The 19,346-nt window shown below is 41.5% G+C and overlaps 1 long non-coding RNA gene across 1 annotated transcript; it reads right to left on the minus strand.

Moving 5' to 3' along the window:
* Positions 1-409: 409 nt before the first annotated feature.
* LOC124177584 lies at positions 410-18,998 on the minus strand. Its single transcript, XR_006869637.1, has 3 exons — positions 18,849-18,998; positions 18,535-18,774; positions 410-2,265 (listed from the first exon to the last, which is right to left on the minus strand). It is a non-coding gene; the product is annotated as an uncharacterized LOC124177584 (long non-coding RNA).
* Positions 18,999-19,346: the final 348 nt, after the last annotated feature.

Consider the following 19,346-nt stretch of genomic DNA (forward strand, 5'->3'; position numbering starts at 1 on the left):
GAGCTAATATTGACGTTACTCGCGGATTGCGTCATTGGCATCGAATTTGCGGAGAATTGCACGGCCATTAAATGCACCGTGAATTAGGTTAGTATAAGCTACAGGCAACAACGGGTTGAACCAATAACACCACGCTGGAATTGGGAATCTCATCGCAAATCACTGCTTAATGTCATTACTGTATAATATTTTACAATTACTCCAGCCACTCGCGAGTGTTTGTAACGCGACTGCTAATTAATAATTACACCTCATGCTGCATCGCGCGCAGCTTATAAGCGGGTAATTGTTATGAAGTGTAACAAGAAGACGGTATATCGTATAGCTAGGAGTAAAATAATGAACGGGATCTTCTCACGGGTAAAAGAATTCTATTTATACGGTGTAATATTCAGTTATTAAGGATTCTTTATAGGACATTTTCTCTTCGTTTTCAATTTTCGTTTTGCTCGAATAATATTTCAAGTTTGTCTTGAGAGGTGGTAAAAATATGTCAATTTCTGAGTAAACGTCAAAATTAATTAGGCTTCAAAATGAAACGAAATGAAGCCGTGCTGATGTGAAGATGACAATAATAATAACAGGCAATTTCACGTAGTTATGGATTTGGTAACGGGCAAAGAATTTTCTATTCATCTCTAGTCTGAATTAATTTTCACGTCTGCACTTTCGAATTTCTATCTGAATTATCTTAAAAGAAACTGATTTACATTATGACAATTTGTATGTCAGTTAAAAGTGGGTCATTCTTTAATTGCCCAAGTATCTGATCATCGTAATAATTACAATACTGTTATAATTGTTGCAAAAAATAAAGCAATCAATTTAGCAACCGTTCCTGCGTTTAACCGTATCGTTTGAAATAAACGATAGCGAATGACTCTCAAGAATAGATTGTCGCTTGCCTATTATTTCTTATATAAATAAACAAGATTTCAATAGTTGATTCACTCAACTGATTCCAGTAATTACTTCACATGCTGTAACCAAGTTCTACCAAGTAAACGAAATAAATAAAATAAGTAACGAAATAAAACCGCTTTTACGTCTATTACAACTTTTAATAAGGCAAGAAAATAATTACGTCAAGTACGCCAGCTGTAATTCAAAGCCATTTCGCTAACAAACTCAGTCATTTTTTTCCAGCAGATCGATTTCCTGTTCTGCTTACGTAGCATCCGGAAGGATATTTTTTTTTCTTCACTTCCAGGGTAGATATGAATCTAACCGAACCGCGTGCTCATCGAAAACAGTTTGATCTTCGTTTCACCGTATATTTTACGACCAGATTATTCATCAAGCATAACATCTGACAGAATTAATACCCACGATGATTGTTAATTCAGTTGATTGCCGTCTAGATGAAAAAAACAAGTTCGAATATTCGTCTGAAACGATGTTAAATAAACGTGTACAAGCTACGGTTTTTCAAATTAAGCTAATGAAATTTCTTCACTCACTTCACGATCGCTGTTTACCATAAATTTACGAACACGGAATCGGTGAAGATATGAATTACAGGGAGTTTATCCTCCTCGATGCCAGTCACTTCTCTTCCGTCCTCTGCAACGCTCTTTTATTCCTCTTTCCCGCATCCCTCTTTAGGCGAGCTTAACTGATCTCACCTTCTTCCCCAACCGGTTTGAGGAAAATATGAATAGCGCCGGGGCGAGGCGGCCTCGTTAAAAGACTAACGTAATGACAGTATAAGAGATCTTATCGTCATTAAACCCGCGATCGGCGCCTCCGGCTTCGCCATTCGAGCGGATCGCGGATCGAGCTTTTCAAGAATCTTCGGAGGCGGACGCTTTTCCACCTCCGCTGCACCTCGCTGCAACTCTCGTCCGTCACGCGAGGCGTATCTTCGTCTCTGGAAATAAATTGTCCGTATTTCGGTGCTGCATGAAAATCTCCCGATTCCTTCCACGTGCGCCAAATCGACTTTACAATATTCCTCTTTCTCTCCGCGCTCCCATCTTTCCTCCTTACCTCTCTGCCTTGCTTCTCTCTTCCTTTCCACCTTTCAACATACCAATACTCTGCACCAACCTCTTCTTCTTCTTCTTCTTCTTCTTGTTCTTCTTCTTCCCTGCTTCCTCTTCTCGCTCTGCAGCTGCTGCTGTGTACAGAGCCAACTTATACCTTGCTTGTACTCTTCCAACCGCGCGTTGGCGACTTTGCCAATCTTTTCGTTTCATTTTTCTCCACCGTTTGCACCGCGTCGAGATCTCATCTATAGGGTGGTAGGAACGTATCGCCACGCCGCTGCAGAGTGAAATAAATATTTTAATCTCGTTTCTTTTGTTTCGTTCTTAAAACTTTTCATCAGGGTTTTATAAATTTCTGTGCGTATTTGCACGGAGAAGTGTATTTACCCACTTTTATCGGTAGAGGAATTACAGCCTGCTACGAGTGAATAAGGAAATGAAAAATAATGACACGATAAGTTGGTGTTTCGTTATTATAAAATGTTGGGTGTGACTTTCACGTGTACGATTAGTCGTTTCATTGTAAATTATAAAACCGCGTAATACTGGATGATTCATTTTTTTCTGAAGGTCCAATTATGCTGTATGCAGTAAATAATCCGACTCTGTGTTTTGTTATTCGGATTTTGCGGGTCACCGTGACTTGAAAAGCGTCAAAAGTTCTCTGAAAATTTGTGTATATTATTTTCGCAATGCTTAAGGCATGTCTCGGACGTTTCCATAAACGAGTCGATGTCGAAAGTCGATGTGATTATTTTTTTTATACAATAAAATTTTCAATTTCCAATCCACGTATATAACATACGTACCTGAGAATTTCTAGCATGCAAAATGATTAGCTTAATGCAAATTGGAGAGTCTATAAACCTCGGGCACTTCGATTTTTACCTCATTTTCATTCGAATCACGATCGGTCCGTTTTTTCACTGGAATTTCTTACTTGTATAACATTCTGTATTATATATGCAGAATTATTTTACACGGTATTAGATATTGTATACGAGCAATATTTCACCCACACCCCTTATATATTCACCATGGAATACATAAATTTATACTCGCCTGCGCAAAAATTTTTTTCTTTCCTTTGGGCAATTTTTACGCTTTTTTCTATCCCTGCGCCTTGTTCTATGCACATAAATAATTTCATACGAGATACTTCGTCGAGTTGATATTTGACACAGTCTGTACTACCTACACAAATATCGTGCTAGAGCATAATAATTATGCAGCAACGATGATCAGATATTGCAGGCTGGATATAATAACGTAATTAAATTGTCAGTGTGTGACGACGACGCTTGGGAACGGTTTAAACAGTGCGGAATAAAATTAGCGCTAAATTTCATCATTTTCTCGCTCGGCACATTATTATCGAGCGTATAATGGGTCGCGCGACGGCATGACAAAATAACGCTTGAAAATTCGCTAAATAAATATACCCCACAATGTAAAAAGCTGCGTCTTTTATTTTTGAGAAACCCCTGAAGAATAATGGGCTGTATCGTGTACGCAGCTCTTTGTTACACGGATATTGTTCATATTTTGGCAAGGAATCGGTATCGCCGCTACAGTGACGGGGTTAGCTCAGAAATTGAATGCCTCTGAAAAATAACTCCGCTAATGAGAAAGTATCGGAAAAATTGAGTATTATAAAATTCTTGGAACGTTTCGGATTTCAAGAGTAGAATATAAACAGCGAAAGAAAAACCGTATTACGTTTCATTGCTAGCAAAAAAAAACATCAAGTTCCCAAGGAAGCATAAAGGGAACATCACAGACTCTCACAATTAATTATTCCTCCAATGATACGTTGAAAGGTTACAAGCTTGAAAATTCTCAGCCAATTAGGAAGAATGTTTAGAAAAATATGATATTTTTCGGCGATCAAAGCGACAATGAGTCAGAAATGAAACGAGTTTGATATTTTATCGCCACCCTGTGCGGCAGAAACTACGAGCTTTGCCCTGTGGGATGACGTGAGGCTTTATTTTTCTCTCTCCCTCTCCGGCTGCAGTGGCTGGTTGTACAGATAAATACATTGTTCTTTGCTCCGTGGTGGTTCGGAATCATCTGAAATCTTTCTCCATTGGCTCGAGTTAAGTGATATCGAGGACGAATTGGAGTCTCCTGTGGGAGCGATTCGTCTGAAATGACGAATAGGCAACTCGTGCGGAGCAGAGATCCCTGCAGGAAATGGGCGAAGCCCAGCGACGTCCCACTTACACGATTATACATCTTTCACAAGGTAACACAATGCTGCGGCCTCCTCATCCTCCTCCTTCTTCTTCTTCTTCTTCTTCTTCTTCTTCTTCTTCTTCTTCTTCTTCGTCTTCTCCTTCATCTTCTTCCTCCTCCTCTTTCTCCTTATCCTTTTCCCGTCGAGAAAACAATCCCATTTCTTGCCCTCGCCTCGTAGCCGTCTGTACAGTTCGGCCACCACGTCTGTCGCTCTCGTGAAGGATGAAAGCCCGATAGGATTTAGCGTCCTTTCGATCTTGCATCGTAAATAATCCGGACTGTATACACACACCTCCCCTACCTACGTCTACGTCAGGAACGACACTCGAATCTTTTTCTGATGTGATTTTCTATTCGGTGAAAATTACACTAACTTACGAGCACTTCTCACACCATCTGACGACGTCATGTATCCATAATTGTAGGTACATCGGTAGAAACCATCAAAGACAGACGCAGAGCTTACCAAAATAGAAGGATTAGGTTCTCTTTAGGTGATAATTTGGCGTCATGGTGGTGAACGTTTAAGCGTTCGACGTTTTTCGAACAAAATAAAATTTTTTAAATATTTGGTTCACGTTACGAACAATTTACATTTTCAATTAACCTTCCAGGTAAGGAAAACCCCGCAAGCTTGACCGAAAGGCTTTGGATAAATATTATACGTGAGTCTAGACGAGGGCAAAAAGCTTAACTGGCCGCACGATTTGGTCTGAGCGTGGGCACGGATCAAGGCCGCGGGAAATTAATTCCCTCTCCGGGGATTACTATAATTTCGAGAATCTCTAATAGTCTGCGAAAATTACGAGCTTGAACTCTGTGAGCGAAATTAGCGAGCTAGACAAACGTTTGCGAACTCTCTCGCGAGAAATCCACGTCTCGACGACAACGCGGGACAGGCGACGCGGGATGCCGGAGGAATTCGGTAGGAATTTCGATATATATATATATATATATGTATGTATATAAGGCTCGGCAGGAGAAAGTGAGGAAAGGACTCGAGGGCAGGAACACGAAGGAGAAGAAGAAGAGGAAGTGAACGGAGGGAGAGAGAAGGGTGTAGAGATATATAGAGAGAGAGGCATTTGTTCGTCCTGGGACAAGTCCCCTTAGGATATGTAACATACTTATGACATGAAACGCGTATTATAACGCAAAATTAGAATAAAAATAGAAACCAGAGTTGTGGGAATAACACAAGAAGAGAGACAGCAGTAGATAAAGATGTGTAGAACTAAAATGGACAGTAAGTAAAGAAAAAACTAATAAACAGGTAAATAAATGGATGAATAAATCAATCAGGTAAAAATGAGTGAAAATAGAAATAAAAGTAAAAATAATATAGGTTAAAATAGAAGAAACTAGAGGGATAGGGAGAGTCAGCGAGAGAGAGAGAGAGAGGAGAGAGAGAGAGATCAGGTTTATCTGACAAAGTTGCAACTTGTGGACTGTGGAAAGCTGTCGTAAAAAACTTGAAACTACCTCTAAATTCCCGAGTGTTAAAAACCCACGGAGATAAATACACCGTGCTTCTTTTATTTCACTCTCTTGTCTCCGGCGTCTTGTATGTCGCCCCGGAAAGATAAAAGAAAAGAAGAAAAAGAAAAGAAAAGAAAAAGTAACGGATAAAGGATAAGAAGGTCGGCCAGGGCGAAGAGTAAATGGCGCACTTTATCCGTCAGAAAACGTGCGCACAGACCGCTGCAGTTTCGCCGCAGTTTGTTGCGGTTGAGTCAGTTTCCGGTTCAGAAGCGGAGACAGTGTAAATATCATACCTTGACTCTCCTTCATGGACGGAGGTTCATAACGATACGTTGCCGGATGCGTGACGATACGTCCAGTCGGTAAACCGGAAGGGACAGTCCATCGTCGATACATCGAGAAACGATCGATGCTTCAACCATTTGTCGGCTATGATCGATGCCAAATGGGACGTGGTTAACGGTCTCGTCGTGCGTACCCGAAGATTTATCATCACTCGTTATATGCTGCTGGAGATGCGTGTCGGCGTACCGAACATCGAGAGATTCGATTTGCACGCCGATCGTTTCCACCTTTCGACAAATTGACTCGCCGTGGCCTCCATCACACCCCCAGTTCTCAGTTTGGCTGTTGTTCAGTTTCCAGCTCTCGGCTGTGCTTCCTCATCGGCAATAAAATGTACGGCTCTTATTAGCGGTTATCCGGAGTTCCAAGAGAGGAGTATACGCGGCATGTTGACTCTGTGTAATGGGCTGCCGCTGAAGTGGTTTACTCTTCGAACTCCCACCGGGCTTCGTTATTTCTTTTCTTCGAGGCGCTTCGCAATCGTTACACTCTTTGCCTCCTGCTCAGTCAGCCACATGTTCTTAACGGCTCAAACTTTCTGCCGGACCATGCTTATAACCGCACTTCGAAGCGTGAGTTCCGAAATGTCTCGGTAGGATACGTGAGTTACTCGCGACAGCGTGAACGGGAAATGCCACGATTCGCGTCATCCCCTGTATCGCACCTTGCTAGAATTACAAAAACTTGCACATCGTACCCGCCGTTTCCTCGTTCACGTTCACTTTTACCCCTATCCGTTCGGCCGATCAACACGGTTCGAAAATTAGGGACAGCTCTCGAGGGACAAATTAGCCCGATTCCCAGAGCCTTGGGTATCAGTATTAATACACCCGTTTATCTACGCGCAGATCTCTGTAAACCCTGCGATAAGAGGGGCAAAGTGTATTTCGCCGTACGTATTTCGAAACGCCAGCTTTGTCGTCCGAGCTGATAACCCAACTCGAGTCCTCGCTAATCCCAGTCACACCTGCGGTCAGACATCTAGGTACGTCGGTTTTCCACGACTATCCTTGCGCGCTACTCTCGTCTTGTACCCCAGGTACGTACGCTTTGGAACAGCGAGCCGCGTATATGCTCTGGGAACATGCAACGCGTACATGCATAACGCGAGAGAAAATGTTACACGTACTCCCGTATGCGCGCCCGTAACTTGAGACACTTGCCCGTCCGTCTACAGCTCTCACCGCATAGAAACTCGGCTGCAGTTTAGATGCAGAATCGTCTGGTAATGTCGCCTCTGGGTTTCCAGATGTCTGCCGACGTCGAGTCACACTTAACCCGTTGCCAGGAGTGAGTGTTTCTATTTTTCAAACCTAAGCTGCTAACCGTGTATAAACGATTTCTTGCTTTTATTATACCCATAAGCTGTTTTCCTCCCGACCCTACTCGACTTAAAGTAATCCCCCCACCTCCGTTGAGAGATTCGAACGACGCCGGTGTTTCAGATATTTCTCGTTTCCGTTTCAACGATTGTCCGTAGTCATCCGTGTATTCAGATTTTCGAGAGGCAATCTCGATCGAAATAAAACGTAAACTTATCGGCAGCGTGTTAATTTTTCAAATTTCGCATCTCAGGTCGTATTTTCATCATCGCAAAGCCACGATAAATCAACCGCAGCCCTAAATATTCTGAATTCATCCATCCTGACACGTATAATTGGATCACCGTACAGTGCTTGCGACTGCTTTCGTTGTTGGATTTCTTTTTTTTCACTCATATGTCTTTCGAATCATCCTCTTGGCGGATGCACGGTCGAAGATTCAATGCGCCGCATGTGCGTCTCGACTTACCGTTCTTCACGAGGCGTCGTTTTACACGCCACCTGGCAAACGCGATCGTCAGCTGTCGTCGCCTCTCCTGGTAATTAATTCTCCTCCTCGCCTCATTCCTCAAGTGGATTTCATTCTCTTCGGTCAAGTGCCTGTCGAGCATTTCTCCTATCACTTCTCGTCTATACTTCTTGTATTTTATCAGTTTATCGCTGATCAGCAGAGATGATCGGTTTCCGCGTGGCAAACTTCGAGCTTTTCGTTTATAAGGAGAAAAGATGTATTGCGTTCAGCCGGAGGCGGTAAATGAACAAACTTTTGCAGTAAGTGAAAAGTTCCAGGGGCCAAAGCACCGTCGCTTCGCGTTGAATTTACCGAAAGTTCCGATGCCGAAGAAAACTTTCCAAAAACACGAGACACATCGCCGACACCAGAAAATAAACTTATTTATAGTCTTTATCAAATCCCCCTCCCCCTCCCCCTTTGCCTCCTGCAACCCTCGCTGTATACCGCCACGAATCCAGGGTATGCCGGGTACTTCAATCCGTTACAGGGAACGGACTTCGTTAATCTTTGGTCGAACCTAAAAACGAATAATTTTTCAAACTGCAAGAGCCAGGATGACAAATAACTTGATTATCCACGTATCAGGTGTTTCTTTGGAAAAATTCTACAATCCGTTTGGTACACGAATCACGTAGAGAAATGCGCACCCGTACTGCAGAGGTGTGCATAAATAACACCATGCCGCTACAGCCCCGCATGAAAGTTCACCTATACCATCGCCAATTGCGAGCTCGTCTGTGAAACTTGGTTTTTACAGTCGATCGGCCGATTGATTCTAAACGCGAAAGAATAAAGCGTTTCTGGTATATTCTACAATTCATTGGGTTCAGGGTGAATGCACCGATGAATGAACCAACCAGCCGCCTGAGACAAACAAATTACATCAACTTTTCACCAACTTATGCAGCGATGGGTATAATCGATATTCTTCTCCACTTCCTTTAATCGTACGATACGTACTTCATCCAATGTTTTTGCGAGTAACATCATGTGCTCCGTGTGCTTCAACATTCAAGAACACCTCGTGATTATTCGATTGTTAATTTAAAATAAGATATATCGCAATAGATCGATAAAAATTCTGAAGCGGCCTTTGGTCACTGACCGTGGATTTATCACATATCTAACAAATGTACGGTCAAGGCAGAAACTGAGCCCAGTTGTCGCATTTACTGCAATGGAAAATAGATTGCTGACGGATTAAAAAAAATTGGGCATAAAAAATCGATTTATCCTAATTGTATAATTGGAGACACCGTTCAACGATGAGTTAACAAAACTTGAACACTATTTGATCGGACCACGGACAGGATCTCAGTGAATTCCATCGGTTACGAGCGATCTGTGTTGAAATTTTTTTTCCCCTAGACTTATTATTCCTCTTTCTCTTTCTCGTTCTCGTCAGCGCAAGCGGCAAAATTACAAGTCGTTAAAATGCCGCGGGATTTATATCCGGTACGTGTGTAAATTTTCAAAGTTGGACGGTCGTAAGGACCGAAACGCTCGGCGCTTGCGCGTTTATTTGCTCTCCGGAAAGACGGAACTGCATCAGAGGGTGTAATTTGTTGGCCCATCTGGTTCGCAATTGCAGTTCAGTTGGCGGAGAGAGGCGCGCGTGTTCCGGCGCGTTGGTTGCAATTGTTGTTAAAACTAACGGCCCTCGTTAGCAGAGACGACGTAGCACCGGCCGCTCGGCCAGCCTTGTTGCACCAGCGTCGTTTCGCCGCGTTTAGCCGCGAGTTCGCGTTGTTTCAGGTGAATCGTCGTTGCTGGTCGTTTACTGGTAATCCTTTCAGGGGGTTCAAAGTTCGTTCGGTATGCGGTCACGGGCTTAATGCTTTTTGCAAACCTGCAGACCACGAATCCGTGCGTGCGTCACGACGCTGCTTCTTTTTTCTCCACCAACGCCTCGAATTTCTTTTCCCCGCTTTAAAAGCGCTCCGGCCGCAAAATTGCGGCTGCAAATCCGTTCGTTCGTTAGCTTCCACCACAGACCGCATAATTATCGATGTCTGGGGTATTTTCGCCTCCGTTTCACACCTTCGCACTAATAACGTGTTCGGTAATTGACGGGAATTCAGTAATCGCCTCTTGCAGATGTCGCGCAATTGACGCCTGTATTAAAACCGCGCTGATGAATCGTTCGAGCAGATTTATGAATGATTTATACGTTGCACGATTGTTCGTTCCCTCGAAAAATCATCACAAACTTTCGATCATTCTTTTTCTACAAGATCGACAATTGCCTTGAAGAAGTTGAGCATTGAGAAGCGTTGTACAACGGTTGAGTGGAATTTACTTGAAACTCTTTGAAATTGACTAATTTTTAATTCATTTTTGTAAAAATGTATTTATTTCGTTACGGTTACCTTTTCAACGGTATAAATCTCGTTCTCAATAAAAATTAGAGAGCTTGGATACAACGCGATTTTTATTAAATCGCAAAATAAAACTCGAGAGTTAAACAGACTCAAGGACTCAAGTGTTAGCCTCGCGGTAAGTTGAAAAGGATCGAGGCGCGTGCTTGCGGAAATGTTTCCTCCGCGAACGAAAATAGAGAGAAAAAAAAAAAAAAAAAATTTAACGACGAGTCAAGAATTGCATCGTTTACTTTAATACCACTCTAATTAGACACGCTTACTTACATTACGTAGGTATAATAAATACCTAGAGATTATTCTCCGTGTCTTTAGCATTCTCTGCAATTTAATGTAATCGAATAATGCATTACACGCGTAGTTTTGCCTGGCGATGATTATCTCGCAAACAGCATATAATTATTCGTCCGCATCACGTAATCACTTATTACAAAGTTTACTGACGAAGGCTACCGAGTGACATTCAATTACACATATATACCCGCACGTAAAACACCATATTATACGTCTCAAGTAAATGAATTCCAGCCGTTAGTTCGTTTACACAATCGTAATTAAGGAGCCACTTGACCGTTTTAAATACTCTCGTAATAAATCTATGTCCAACTCTTACATTGCGCTGCAGCGATGGTGAAAAAAAAAAATTCGTTGTACCGTATTGAGGCCAGTCATACTTAAACAATTCTCAGTTACAAAATATTTTGATGTTTCCATGCGCACGTGGGCAGCGGTTTATGCATGATTTTGAACGATGCGTGTAGAAATTACTTGACACGCGTTACAACAGTTCACGAATTCGAGCAATTTAATTCGTTTCAATTTCACGAGGATTTAGAAAGTTTCGAGGACATGTGAGGAAAAAAAAAAAAGAAAAAATATTGACTTGTTACAATTTTCGTTAGTGTACAGAGTCTCGGTGCTAATATAACGCTGATTTTCCTGAAGGCATTTTGCGCACTGGGAACCTTACCTTACCTCATATTATATGTGTATACATATATACATATATATATATATGTATATGTATACCTTTGAAACGCGTCAAGAAAAAGCAATATCAATTTTCCTTTCACCTCAGAAATAGCCTTCAGTTTCGTTCATTTTTCTTATTCATTACTGCTTCTCTTATTTTTTTTTTTTTTTTCTTCTTCTTTGTATACTGGTTTTTTTTTTTTTTTATTCCCCTCAACGTTCAACTTCTGATCTCTAAGGATCAGAATAATTCATCGGTGTCAGGAGGTTACGGTCGGGCTTTGCCGCTGCGCCAGAAGTGTAACACTTATCAGGAGCCTGTAACGCGTATCTCGAGAGTCATGATCAACTTGCCGGTTGGTTCTACGATCGTCGGTTCAGTGATTGGCAAGCGATTGCTGCAACGTCGAAACGCTTGCGTAGCTTCAACGTTTTTTCTCTCTCTCTCTCCCTCCCTCCCTCTTCATTTCTCCGCGCACCCTCTCGTCCTGTCGTATCAAGCACCGCATAATTGCTCCGGATATACGTATACGTACTAAGCGGGGTTCGTTATATCCTTCGTCAGAGAGTTTCGCCTCAGTCTACGTTACCAAAACTATAAACCCCTGCAGCGTTGGTAATGGATAGAGTTTCGCTTACAGTTATCTTCGGGCGTATAGTCCTACTCCCGCGTTACGGTTTAATGTAAATAAATTTATCACGTGATTTGCATGCGCTGGCAAGATTTGTGTGGCTCTCCTAGACCGCTTGATGTGTACCCTGTTTAACCCATCTTGGGATACGCCTCGCTCGCACAAATGTGTAGTTTGAGTTACGCGCTACGCTCAGCTACGTTATTATATCCTCCATAGCTTATATGAACCCCTTCTTCACGAGCGTTCCCTCGTAAAAATCTAATCACCGTTTTTCGTGTTTCCTTGCAGATTGCGTCTTTCCTGCCGCTTTTCCTGCGACGTACGTCTACGGCGATTGCGATGTGTGGCCTGATCTCCGGACACCGGTGATATGTTATTATTCCATAAATTATAACGTAAGTCCGCATGCAATTTTATGCAATCATTTTTTACACCCTGCTCGACAACTACTTGCACAGTCGTTTAATAATACAGTACGTCTCGACAACTTCTTCGTCAACTATTCTGTGGGAAAAGTCTAGAGGGTTCCTCCTCTTCTTTCAGTTTTCGATCGTCGTTACGTAGGACCGAGTCCTTGTAAATATATCCATAAGCACGACGGAAAATAATTTTTATTCGTAACGAGAGAAAGGAGCTTCTGAATGAAAACTACTCGCGATTTTATGTTCTTTCAAAATCCTTCTTCGGGAAATTTTCCCTGTCTTCGAGATGAAACGAGTTTCTGAATTCATTGGAGGTAGGGGGTGTGTCGGATCTTAAAGGGTGTAACTTAACCGTCGTCGAGCAGTCGAGGTAAAGTAGCAATATTCGATAAGCACTCTCTCTCTCTCTCTCTCTCTCTCTCTTCAGATTCTCATTCCTCATTTTTTTTCTCTCCGGTCTCTGTTCCATCTCCCGCTGCTCCTTCTTCGCGATCATCTCCTTTCTCTTTTCATACCTCGGGTATCCCGTTCCTGTACAGGCACATCTACGTACATCATCCCTTCCCGTGTACATATTGTATACAACGAGCGGTCTCCCTCACTGTGTAGGTACTGCAGTAATAAAGCAACAGTGGCGTTTGTCGTTCAACAAAAGCTCAACTTTCGTCGCTCGTAACCCGAGGCAGGCTTCTTTTCTTTTGACCCTCGGCTCGTGGAAGTATACCTTATACTTTTTTCCCACACCCCTCCACGCCCTTATACACGGTCGCTAATACCACGTCCTGATGGCGGAGCGGACGCGCGCCTTTGATAGCTTTGAAGCACCGGCAAACTCTCTCTGTTCCACGGTGACACCGTCGTTAACTGCAGTGTAAAGGCGTGCATCTGATATTTCACCTGCCCACGTGCAACGGATCGAGCTTGCGTCCAGTGGAAATGGCTGGAATCGATTCGACTCGTGCACTTTGCGTCTGTGTACTTTGCATATGCTCGCGCCGCAATCAAACTTACCATAGTTAATCGTACGTTTACTACCGTGATGCACCACTTTATGTTCACCTATTGTTGGGCGTTTAAGGTATACTTGAAGTGCCTTTTCTACGACTGGATATTACATGTACGTAATGGTCCTCGTACTGCTTACATAGCTCTGTAGTTAGGACAAGTGTCTATCTACTTTTGAAGTCACGTACCGTGCAGAAACATACGTCAATGGATGTACAATTTAGGGTGGTCCTTAAAATGATCATTTTTGAATTTCGACCGGCTCGCCCCCCAAATTGGCTTCAAAGAATTCAAACATAATTCCCTCACTGTTGCAGATTTTTAACTCAACTCTAACCCGTGCCCCAAAGAGGGTGGATTCCGTTCAACCCTTTCAGAGGCACGTCAAATCTACAGAACAGATTTAGGTCACATTTGATATCTAGCGGTTTCTTGGGTCACTGATCGCGAGTCTGAACTCAAAATTTGAAAGTTCAAAACGATGGATCCAATATGGCAATATTAAGTAACTTTTGGGGTTGTTTATCATATTGGATCCGCCGCTTTGAACTTTCAAATTTTGAGTTCAGACTCGTAATCAGCGAACCAAAGATCTCCCTGTACCAAATTTCATAAAAATTTGATAAAAATTTGAGATAAAAATTTGAAAAAATTAGAGAATTAGTTTTGTATTATGTGGAGCCGATTTGGGGGGTGAGCCGGCAGAAATTGAAAAATGACCCATTCAAACACTACCTTGATGTACATATATTGTCCATCAACAACATTTCGCTCACAATCAGAGAAAATTATCTTCAATTCCTTACCACGTAATGACTCGTTAACCAATTACAATCGTATCGATTTTACTCGATAGATGGTGATAAATGTTTCGTTATCACGATTCGGTGAACCTAGAGTGAAGAGGTTAACCCTGCAGATTCGAGTCTGGTAGATACTACGCTTGAATTATCACTTCGATTTATACCGAAACTATCAAACGACACGTGCAAAGCGGCACTTAGTCATTCGCAGCAAGGTTACGCGGGAAATTTGCAAAATTCACACTTTTCAAATTTATGGCAAAACTTTGTCGCGATAATTCGAATTAGCATATTGCTAGCACGGGAATGTTTTTCCCGAGGAGAATAGAGCGCGGCGTTCTTCACATCGTACTTTGTGTAAAGGTGCGGAGTCCTAGTTCAGAGAATATCTACACGAATATCGACGATATGCCGGTACATAGGTAACCTGTAAGGGCGTTTGACGAACGGGAGACAATAACGATAGAATCGGCGAGATGTATTGATCTCTGAAAGACTATACGGAAGACCTACGAACCGGCACATGTCTAGGAAGGCTGGCGGGGAGTTTCAGACGTTCACAATTGGCGGAATATTTAGCATTATGTATTTATGTATTGGTAGAATCGACCATTTCCTCCCACGCTACCGGGTCGTCGCTCTCTTATACATGATGTACATATGTACATGTACACATGTATATCACCTGTAAAGGTGCCCGTACGTATCACAAGCCTCAAGGCGAGACTGTATTATTTCAGATATGCTACACGTGGAATAATATTCTGCGTTTGTCTGTGGCAGATTTCATCGTTTCAGCAGCAGCAAGGAATCCTATTTGAAATTGATATCACAATTCTGTACGAATACGCATTTTTCTCGTTTTATTATAGGTATTATATCGCCTCTGTAATGGTATACGGACGTATCCGCCATTATACGACATTTTACCACGCGTATTTTCCTCCCTTGTATTTACGCGAAAAATATGAGGATACAGTCAAAAATGTTGAGATTAAAAAAATTGACCATTTAACGGTAAAATATCGGAAGTATTGCCGGTTATGCCCTTTCGCATCGAACTTTATGAAAAATAATTACGTTCACTGACGTTGTATGTGCCCACAAAGACCTGATACCGTTAGATCCGATATTATTTTTTGACAGAATTTTCGATGAGTGTTTGAAAAAAATTTTTAAATTCGTTCCGAAATCGATAAATCTTTATGTGTTGAAGGTTTTTGCGTCGCGTACGAAAAAAACAAAAAAATGGCCGATGTAACCTTACGCTATTTATAAATGCGATGAATAAAAATACATTTTGATGCTGAAAGGGCGTGTTCGTCAAACATAAAGCGTTTTACCTTTTCTTCATTTCAGTCGAATTATACGTTTTGGGTTCTTTTGTAGCAAATGCCGCGAAAAAAAAAAAATTCTACGCCTTTTTGGCACATACGTCTTTATACTATTAGACACGCGATATGTATGCACACCTGTATACGCAGTACGGGTACCTACATGTCGAATGACCTCGTTGAGTTCAATCGAGCCTGTAATCCAGACCTACGAATTATATCGAGTGTTGAAAATTAAATGCCAATACAAATAAACCCATTACACAGGAACTGTATGAATATTTCGCATTTTTAAGTCTACATATTTCACGCGTTTTGTCACTGATTATCAATTTATCTGCGAAATTAACATTTTCAGTATAAAATCAGTATTATTAGTACACGAATGAAAACCTAAAGTGAGAAAAATGAACGTGGTTCAATCGAATTGAACCAAATACAATTTTATAATTTAAAAAATGTTTGATTCACTGATAAAGAGTTTGATTCGAGTTCTAGTTTACATAATGTATAAATCCTGCATTGCGGTTATCAGTATTTAGCCTCGACGGTTCGTTGTTGTTTTTCAGCTCGTGGTTTCGGGAGTGATTCAAGTTAAAAATATCGAGCACCGTTAGTGCCTAATGAAAATAGGCAGGCGAAGGTATTTACATGCAGATGAAGCTGGCCAAGAGAACTTTTAGGCTATCCGCGACGCCGTTTTGCCTGCAGGTCCGAATGTGTCGGTCATGCAAAAATGTTTGAAGGAGAATAAAAAAAAAAAAAAGAAAAAAAAAGAAAAGAAAAGAAGTTGGGAAAAAAATTGTTAAAATTTGGGTATTATCGCGGTTACATTAGACGACGCACGCTCTTCATGTGCAGACCCAATTTATTACTCTCCGTGTTCGTTGTTACATCGTCCAATTACAAAACGGAACTATTCCCAACAGCGACGGGGGCTGCGGAAAATCATTCCTACTCTAACGACAAATTAACGACCGAAGCCAGGGGGAGAAACGATCCTGTGCAGCTCGATACCGACGCTGATCATGTATACACACAGGTACACGTCCTCGATACTCGCGCATTACGCGACATGATTCGTTATTCACGATAGAATTCAGCGTACCCGGGGATCGAAGGCTTTTTTTTCACGAGAAAAAAGTTACCCGACAGTTCCGAATTAGGCTGTTCATTTTTTATACGGTTTTTCCCTCCCTTTCCACCAAACTTTTTCTCTGTCTGTCAGTTAATCAATTCAAACTCTCGATTTTCAATCCAGACCTCCGATTTCCTGCGACTGTTACTTGTAGGTTAAAATTCAAAATGAACGAGAATTGTTGGAAGAAAATCTTGCACAATACGTTATATTCAGAGGTGCGTAATTAAAAATTTTTACAGATTAAATGGAATTTTATTTGAAGGCGAATGAATTTTTTAATACAATGTAATAAAACTTGTTCCAGCTCGTGTGGTAAAGAAAATATCAAATATTATTGATTCGAAGTTAGATAATAAATAAGTAATGTCGTATTGTAAGTCGGTAGACCGAAGCGACATACTTTCAAAATTATAAGCTTCGCGGCATGTCCCTAACATTTTTCGTTGAAATTGTATAAATTCGTAATCTGATTTCAATTTATGATATTTTTTATTGTTTTACAATCGATTCCTGACAGGTACCAAGTGGCGGTTAATAATGAAAACACGAGTGGAGTTTCCTGGAGAAAATCTCCAATAAAAATGACATAATACTAACGTTAATGATTTGGAAAAGAAAAAAGAAAAGAATTAATTATCTCGTTGATATGGAAACGTTGCTGCAATACGTAAGAGCGGACACGACATATTGATGGAGCTAGAGAACGTTAACGGTGCTATAATAAACCATTCGCGTGTGACACGTTATCTAATATTTTTTACACTGGTATAAATACAGAAGTATACGCCGGGAAAAAAAAAAGTAAATGTAAGCATAGAAGAAAATATGAGGGTAAACCGAATACGCGGCGCCGTATTTATTTCTTACTAGAAGAGGATTGCGCTAAAAAAGAATGGTGAAAAAGAAATTCCGCGGTGAAAAGAAACTAGGGAAGAGAATAAAACGAGAAGAAAGAAAAGAAACCGCTCTGGTAGTTTACGAGAAAATGGCGTGATGGCTGCCGGCTCGATCGGCGGTGCATCATTTGCCTGCAAGGTGCACCGACCGATGGGTTGGGAAAATCGAGTAACTCTAACGGAATAATTTAACCACAAGTTGCGTTAAATACGCGGGAGTTAACTCAGCTTTACTGCCATTTTCATGCGGCAGGAAATTTTATCACTTTTCATATTCACGTTAGTCGTAACCGGCGCATGGAAATAACAGCCAGAAGGTCTGAGTGAAAAATGTTAATTGGTAAGTGGTTATTATACTTTTAACGGCACGGTGCGAAATTGCCGAAAGAAAAAGGTGAACGAAGAAGAATAAGAACAAGGAATTCCTCTTCTATTTTTTTTGCCAACTACACTCGCTATTCTGCACCAGGTATACGATGAAAAAATGCGGAATAAGAATATCGCGCGATTTCTTTATTTCATGAATACTTAACGAACCTTTTATCGAGACAATGATATTGGACGCGAAATTTGGTAGGCAGATCGGGAATTCGAATTACGCTGAACTTAAAGCTTGAAAATGCATGTCTTTGAAAATATTTTAGGTATGTCAATACACGTATAAGTAAGAATGTGATATCGTTGTTCCGAAAAATAGACGGCGCTTTTTTCACTTCATCCTTTGTCGTGCGACTCGAAGTTTCATTCGTCTTTCACGACGAGTACCGAGGACATGTTCACCGCGCTTTAAACGCTCAATTAGTATTTCAAAAGATAATTAGGCGTTAATCACGATCCGTGGGACGTCGCCATTCAGAGCGAGATTACGCGGTAAAAGTAAAAGTTGCTGTCGAAAGGTGAAAATATCGCTCATTCATCAAAGACCTTTGAATTTTGGTGTGCAGGAGTAGGTATGTTCTTTGCAACACGTAACACTTTGAACTGAGCAAACAAAAATTTTTGATACCTGCCGTTTAGTCTCTGTTTTCATTTGTAGAAAAACACAAGTAATTATACCTCATTGGTGCCTGTCGGACGTGAAAGAAACTATTTTTTTGACAAAACGCCGTTTTGTGCCGAAGAAAAGAAACCCTAGCGGCTGCGGTAGCGGGTACATGTCACACTTCTGCAAATTGGTGGGCGGGTATTTTCTACTTCGAGAAATTTAGACGGAAGACGTTACGGCCGAGGTAAAACTTTCAAATCTTGCAATTCGTCGTTCGATTGTTTCTGAATAGGCTCGAACGGAGTGCGAATCTAAAAGTAGAGTAGTAATCTCATGAACTTGGAAAGTCGTCGGCGCTTTGCACGTTTCGTGTTCGTCTACTTACCGGCACTCCGGAAGACAGGTCGGAACACACAAAGCGAAGAGAGTGAACTCGACGGACGGCTCGGGTCAAAAAGTTCGTGTAATCTCCTCCTTTGAATAAGACGCACAGAAAAATCTTGCGAAATCGATCCACGCATCTTCAGATCCCCTCGGGGTTGGCCGAACGAAGAATTTCGACGATATTTTGCGGTTTTGCCTGCCATTTTCCGGAAAGAATTTAATTATTCCGCATTTGCTCCCGAGACGACGTTCCTAACGAGGTTATTCCTTTGATTGAGTTACGCGTGGCATTCAGCCCGAAGTACCGCACGAAGATGTGATTTCTTTCACTTCAAAGTCTCCCGGCTAACACAAGCGGTGATTCTTGTTACCGTTGTGGTATAAATTTGGTTAATTACTCGGCGCTTGTTTCGCACACGTTTCGAGTTGAAGGTAATTATTGCTTCAATTATGCCCTCGCAGCAACTTCGAATTTATGAGCGTACCTAATAACTCACTG

Source organism: Neodiprion fabricii, chromosome 3 (assembly GCF_021155785.1).
Source record: "Neodiprion fabricii isolate iyNeoFabr1 chromosome 3, iyNeoFabr1.1, whole genome shotgun sequence".
In the NCBI taxonomy this organism is placed as follows: Eukaryota; Metazoa; Arthropoda; class Insecta; order Hymenoptera; family Diprionidae; genus Neodiprion; species Neodiprion fabricii.